The sequence below is a fragment of the Vulpes lagopus genome, chromosome 1, assembly GCF_018345385.1.
Source record: "Vulpes lagopus strain Blue_001 chromosome 1, ASM1834538v1, whole genome shotgun sequence".
In the NCBI taxonomy this organism is placed as follows: domain Eukaryota; kingdom Metazoa; phylum Chordata; class Mammalia; order Carnivora; family Canidae; genus Vulpes; species Vulpes lagopus.
In genome coordinates, this window is record NC_054824.1 from 33,037,263 (window position 1) to 33,045,073 (window position 7,811).

Consider the following 7,811-nt stretch of genomic DNA (forward strand, 5'->3'; position numbering starts at 1 on the left):
TCTCTCTCTCTCTTTGTCTCTAATGAAAAAATAACAAATAAGGAGCCTGAGTGCTCTCTAATGTCTTTTTCCTACATTTTTGGTGACATATTCTTTGTTTCTCTATAGGACAATAATTCTGTAATATTTCCAAAACTTATTCATGTTTCTTCCCAGCCCTTTGTTACTGTGAACAACCTTGCTATGGACCTCATTCCCTCATTTACTTTTGTCCCACAGTAACTCATCCCCTGCACTGTGGCTGGCAGTGAGTATGTGTGTGTTTATGTTCAGTAAATCCAATTCTGATTATTACTTTTTTACTTAAAAATCCTTCAACCTGGTGACTTGGCATAACCACCTGGAACAAGACTTCAGATGGTCTGGAATGATATCAAGATAACTACAGTAATTGAAGGCATTCCTTTTGCAGATACACATCAAAAGAGCAGTGTTGCACAGTTTGCTACCTCTCTTTCTTTTTTGTCACGAGAACCTGAATCGGTTATAGAAACTTAAAGATGGATGGAAATTTAAGATGGACACACTAGTGCTTCGGCAAGAATTGACTTTAAACTGAACAAATTTTTCTCTTCCTCATTCTTGAAATCCCCCTCTCCCCTCCACTTGTTTTTCTGCAGAATCCTTTGCTCCAGGAACTTGGTATCGATATTAATATCTTGCTGACCTCAATGTACACTTAATAACAAGACTCAGATGGCCAGGGCTAGTGCTAGTCATGAGACCACCTAGAAAGACCTGATGAATGTGGCTGGCAGAGCTTACCAGGTTCCTAATGAAACAGCCCAGATCCTGTATTTTCCTATAAAACACTTCAACCTTTCACCCTGGGTGGGTTTGCAGTTTTGAAGGCATTAGGCTGTTGCAGCCTCTAATGCTGGCAAACTAATAAAACTGTTGTTCCTCTTTACTCTCTAATTCTGTCTTCATGTCATATTTTGGCTCTAGATCACAGAGGTTGGTTTTAGACAACAAACCTACCCTGTCTTTCTCTGCTGTGTACCTGGCACTACAGATGTCAGATGTGAGAATGTGAAAATGAATCTCTTATCACCTAAGTTTTCTAGGAAGAATAAAATACAAAACAAGACAAAACTTCCTCTTGGAGGCTTTCCAGAAAGTTACAATTGTGAAAGGGGCATGGGAAGAGTCAGATGTCCCTGGTCTTCAACCACATTACTGTCATTTATCAACTGTCAGGTCACTTAACTTTCTGAGTCTCTTTCCACAACAACACACAGGCAGTTATGATTCCTGAATGGCCTGCCTTCTACTGTGGTGTAGATCAAATAAAACTTCTATTTAGGGGATCCCTGGGTGGTGCAGCGGTTTGGCGCCTGCCTTTGGCCCAGGACGCGATCCTGGAGACCCGGGATCGGGTCCCACGTCGGGCTCCCGGTGCATGGAGCCTGCTTCTTCCTCTGCCTGTGTCTCTGCCTCTCTCTCTCTCTGTGACTATCATAAATAAATTAAAAAAAATTTAAAAAAAATTAAAAAAAAATTCTATTTATTCCATAACACCTGCTATGTCCTGGTCACTGCAGGCCAGGTTTTCATGTTCATAGACATGAAACACATGGACCTCGTCCTAAAAGAGCTCAGTAGACCAGAGCAGTGTTTCGCAGGATGCACATGGGAATCACCTGGAGGGTCATTTTTAAAAATATGCCTGAGTAAAATATGAGTCCCTGCATCCTGGCCATGTGACACCGAACAAATTTCTTTCTTTTTTTTTTATTTTTAGATTTTATTTATTCATGAGACACACACACACAGAGAGAGAGAGAGAGAGAGAAGCAGGATCCATACAGGAAGCCCGATGCGGGATTCGATCCTGAGACTGTGGAATCACGCCCTAAGTCAAAGGCAGACGCTCAACTGCTGAGCCACTCAGGAGTCCCCCTCAACAAATTTCTTAAACTCATTTAATCTATACCCCAACTGTATGATGGGGAAGCTACTTGATAGGGTAGTTGGAAGTATTAAATAATTCGTAACACCTGCTTCACCTCGTGCCTGGTGCAGAGTAGTAGGTAATAAACTGCTGCAGGTGGGTTGGGAAAGGTAAGTGAGGACATAGCTGGAGTAGTGAGTGATCTTTGCTACAATGGAGACATACAGGTGCTCTGAAGACCCCAAGGGGCTCATCTAACCCAGAGCTGGGATTCCATCCTGGAAAGTATAATGGCGGAGCCCAGTTTTTAATTTTATTTATTTATTTATGATAGTCACACACACAGAGAGAGAGAGAGAGGCAGAGACACAGGCTCAACGCACCGGGGCGGGGCTCGATCACGTGTCTCCAGGATCCCGCCCCGGGCCAAAGGCAGGCGCTAAACCGCTGCGCCACCCAGGGATCCGCCCAGTTTTTAAATCAAAGATGAATAAATTAGCCAGAGAAGCCTGGGAAGCAACTGGGATGAGGAATATCCCAGAGAACGGAGCTTGTTGGATTCTCTTGGAGCATACAAGGAGGGATGAGACTGGGGAAAGCGCAGAGGCCAGATCTTGAGCAGCCTTGGAAAGCATGCAGAGGGTTGGGCTCCTTGCTGTTTGCCATCAGAAGCCACCAAAAGGCTTTTGTTTCTGTGTTTTAGATTTTATTTATTTATTCATGAGAGACACAGAGACATAGGCAGAGAGAGAAACAGGCTGATGCAGGACTTGATCCTAGGACCCCGGGATCATGACCTGAGCCAAAGGCAAACGCTCAACCACCGAGCCACCCAGGTGGCTTTGGCCACCAAAAGGTTTTAAAGTCGGAAGAACGCGATCAGAGTTGCGTGTGAGTTAGGTCACTACATCCTGGTGTGGATGTGAGGGGATCAGATTCTGGAACTGGAGTGGGGTGATCGGTGACTTCGTGTCAGGCTGTTGCAATGGGAACAGAGTAGGAGCCCGAGAGGAGAGGGTGGAAACGGGCCAAACCTACAGGCCCTGGCGGCGTCCCTGGCGGCGTCCCTGGCGGCGTCAGTAGGTCGAGGGACGCGGAGCGCACGAAGGCCGTGCGTGGCCCGGCCAGTGGGCCGAGGAGGGCGGTTCGCCGCGGGAGGCGGAGCTCCGCGGGGGCCACGGGAGGTTCCGGGCGGGGCGCCGGCCGGGCGGCGGCGGTGGGGCGCAGGCCCCCGCGGCGGCGCCTCAGCCCAGCGGACGCCCCCTCAGCGGCGCCCCGGGCTCCCCGCGCCGCGCACGCCGGCGGCCCCTGACGGGCCCCTGACGGGACCGAGCCGGGCTCCTGGGACGCGACGGAGCAGCGCCCTCTCGCGCGGTGGCGGCCTTCCAGGTATTGGGGGCGGGGAAGAAGGAGGCGCCCCGGTGACCTGACCTGGTGCTGCGTTTGGGGCCTGGGGGAGGACAAGTGTCTGGCCTTCCGCCCTCAGGTTTGCTTTGTGCTTTGTCGTCTGCACCTTTCTCTCGCTCTTTGGATGGCTTCTTTCCTTCGTTACAGCCCGTTGCTCAATCTCTTCATTTATGGCGTGGCTTTTTATTATTATTATTTTTAAAATATTTATTCATGAGAGACACACAGAAAGGCAGAGACAGAAGCAGGCTCCACGCGGGAGCCCGACGTGGGACTCGACCCCGGGTCTCCTGGATCAGGCCTGGGCTGAAGGCGGCGCTAAACCGCGGAGCCAGCCGGGCTGCCCTATGTTGTGGGTTTTTAACAAGCGGGGCCTACATCCTACATCGGTGTATTTATAAGTCTCCCAACAGCAACTATCGACTCTACCGGAAATGGATTTTTCAGTCAAACGTGACACCGAGGTCCCTACTTTCCGCGAATCGCCCCCGCCGGTGGTTCTGTGGATGCTGACGCCCGAGCGAGGTTCAAGGATGTGTGTTCCTCTTGAATATCCCTGAAGGGCCAGGACCGCGGTGGATACATGGCCGACGTTCAGTATATTCTTGATAATCCGTCACGTTTTTATGCAGGGAAAAACCTGTGTCCTCCTCTCATTCTTCCGGTGACCTGATCCCACTCCCAGTCCCCCAGCATGTCCTCCTCCCCTGTCGTGGGCCGTGCGCCGTCCTCCAAAGCAGCAGCTCGTTTGCTCCTGACTAGGATCCACTGGTTACTCAGATAAAAGGCAAGTCCCGGGCATATCCGGCTTCATCCGGCCCTTCAGACTCTGCACGTCTGTCCTTTGTGACCCACTCGAGTGTTTTCATTCTTTTTCTTCCATCCTTTTCCTTTACTCTTATCAGAAACAACATACTGTAATAGAAAGATGCCAATTTTAAAAACATTCATTTATTTATTTGTTTTGCAGGGGAGGGGCGAGGGGAAGAGAGAGCCTCTCCAGCAGACTCCCCACTGAGCGTGGACACCTAGGAGCTCGAACCCACCTCCTGCACCTGAGCAGAAATTAAGATCTGTTGCTTAACTGACCGAGCTACCCAGGTGCTGTGGAAAGATGGCATTTTTAACATCCATATTGTAAAAAATAGCAAACCTATAGAATAACATCAAACATCTAATCACTGTTTACCTTTCCAAAAATCTCCTGCTGTAAATATTTTTTAGTTTGTTTGAATCAGGACCCAAATGAGCTCCACACATCGTAATTGGTTAATATATTTTAAGTAATCCATACGTTCTCCCTCTGGCTGGACTTCATCTTAACTTCTGTACCTTTTTATTGTTACTGGAGTTATTTTTTTTTAAGATTTTATTTTTTTAAAAGATTTTATATATTTATTTGAGAGAACACAGTGTGTGAGGAGGGGAGGAATAGAGGGAGTTGGATAAGCAGCCTCTGAGCTGAGCTTGGAGCCTCATGGGGGTTTGATCTCACAACCCTGAATCATGACCCAAGCTAAAATCAAGATTTGGATCCTTGATTGAGCACCCAGGTGCCTCTTAAAATTTTATTTTTTTATAAAAGATTTTATTTATTCACGAGAGACAGAAAGACAGAGACATAGGCAGAGGGAGAAGAAGGCTCCTTCTGGGGAGCCCGATGTGGGACTTGATCCCAGGACCCTGGTATCATGACCCAAGCCAACGGCAGATGCTCAACCGCTGAGTCACCCAGGTGCCCAAGATTTTATTTTTAAATAACTCTACACCCACCACGGGACTCAAACTTACAACCCCGAGATCGAGAGTTGCATGTTCCAACCCCTCTGAGCCAGCCAGGTACCCCCAAGTTATTGTTTTTTAAGGCCTACATAGTGAAATGTGGGACTCAGCAGTGATGTGCAGATTTAGAGTGGAATTCTTGTGCATTTTTCATGTACTCAAAGCCAACATTTTGGCTTAGAATAAGTGAGTAAAAAAGAGCTTACAAATATAAGTCTCTTAAATTATGCTTCCATCGAGGGGCATTTTGTTGTAGTTTATAAAACACACTCTTACACATGTACGTACAGTGGGTTTGCTGAGAGAAGCTAGGTTAAAATCTTTACAAGTCAGCGAAAGAAGAATGTGCTGACCTTCAGGTCAGTCTGTTATTTGCTTGCTTTCCTTTCTTGAATAAATACTTTCCACTGAGGGGGGCACTTGGCGGGATGAGCACTAGGTGTTATATGTTGGCAATTTGAACTCCAATAAAAAAAATACATATAAAAATAAATAAAAAAAAAAATAAAAAATAAATAAAGATAATAATTTAAAAAAAATAATAAATACTTTCCCTCCCCTTCAATATATATTTTCCCCTCACATTTCATATTTTCTCTCTGGTTCCAAGACCGGCCTTTTACATTATTAGTCTTTATAGTTTTCTACGGATGCTGTAATGCCAGAGGCCACTCATCAAAGATGCTGCAGAAGGGGTTTGGGATTAAGTAGAAGGTGGGCCCAGGTAGACCTCTGTGGTCCTTCAATTCCAGGACTGCATGCAGATCAAGAAACAAACCTGATGCTGTGAAGGAAGTGTAAAGGCAGGAGAGAATCCAGTCAGGCTACTGCTGATGAAGAGTCAGCTGATGGTGGCTTAAAAAAGTATTGCATATTGATTTTCCTCCCCAGGAAAAGCAGCACTTCTTTTGGTGGATGTACACACTGCAGCAATAATGTAGCACCTATGTTACAGTGACCGACAGGTATCATCTCAGCAGAATGAGAAGAGCTCAACTTAGCAGAAAAGCCCAAGTAATGAGGCTGTCTCAATTTTTTGTTCTGTGCCAATTTCTAACCTTTTATTTTATTTTTTTTAAAGATTTATTTTAGAGACAGTACAAACAAGAGCAGGGGAATGTGTAGGGGGAGAGGGATAGAGAATCTTTTTTTTTTTATTTTTTAAAGATTTTATTTATTCATGAGAGACACACAGAGAGGCAGAGATACAGGCAGAGGGAGAAGCAGGCTCCATGCAGGGAGCCTGACATGGGACTTGATCCTGGGACTCCAGGATCACGCCCTGGGTTGAAGGCAGGCACTCAACTGCTGAGCCACCCAGGCATCCCAGAGAGAGAGAATCTTAAACTCCATGTTCAGCGTGGAGCTGAGGCAGGCTGGATCTCATGACCTTGAGATCCTGACCTGAGTCGAAACCAAAAGTGGGACATTTAACCAACTGAGCCACCCAGACATCCCTCTAACCTTTTATTGTTTTAATACAGGAATATGGATTAAATGGGTCTCAGGAATTTCAAAGACCTTTTAAGAAAGTATCTTCTAATCCTAGTGAAGGAGGCTTTTCTTGCAGTCTAAGATTTCCCTTTAACTATTTTTACTGTGTATATGAAGTGGGCTTTCTTCTCGGCTCACAAACAGAAGATACCTGTTAAGTGCACCCATGTTTTGTGGGAAACTGGGTACTTGAATCAGGGAAGTATGTTATGCTATTTATTATTTATTTTAAATTGAGTAGTAGCTGGGAAGAAACTTAATGACCTGGTAATGCTTATAATTAGCTTTCATTCCAAAAAACAAAAATGCCAAAAACTAAAAACTAGTAACTTTCCAAGTTTGGTGGTAGTAATTGGAAAAACATCGGTTGCTTCATGTGCAGATACTGCCAAAGGAATTTTCACATTAAAAGTGAGTAAACACTATTTTGTCCTTTTACCTGATAATCCTATATAGAGAAGCATATTGGAACACCTATTACTGTGGAGATTGTGACAAATAGTGTACTGATGGTTTTGCAGCTCTGTATTTTGCAGGCAGCTTTACCAGTACAGTGTTTTGTTTCAGAGATGTGGCAACAATTCTGCCCAGAGTCTTGAAGGGAAAAAAAGTTGTGCTGTATTATAATTCTTTTATTTTCTTTCATCCTTAAGAAGATTGCTACTGTCCTTCAGACGAGACCTTGACATATCATTTAAGATGATGTTTTTTGGATTGCAGGTACAGAATATAATGTTTAATCAACTTAGTGGCTTTTGACAAATAAAGGGTGCACATTTTATCATTTATGTTGCAAAGCAAAGTCTGGAAATAGAAACCTCTTAACACTTTGATATAATCATCCTTCTGTAAATATTTGAAAACAAAACAACTAATCCAAGATTAGCATGCATTCTCCTTTTGGAGTGGAAACTCTGTAATCAAATTTTCCTTCCTTTTTATGGAGGCAGGAGAGGGTGGTTTAATAAATTATAACACTACATCTCTTTATCCAGATTAGTAGAATACTTTTCAACAATATTTGAGTTATTTGACTAGTTAATAGTTGTATTAGCTTTAAGAACGAATAGGAAATCACCTTTGAATCTACTAAAACTAGCATAAAAAATAAAAACTAGCTTGAGCACGGACAGGCAAATGGGGGCTCAATTTTGAGGAAAGTAAGATCACTTAGTAACCTTAGTTGACAAAGTGTGGTTTCTGAAAAATACTTATGTTTTCAGCTTTACCTTGA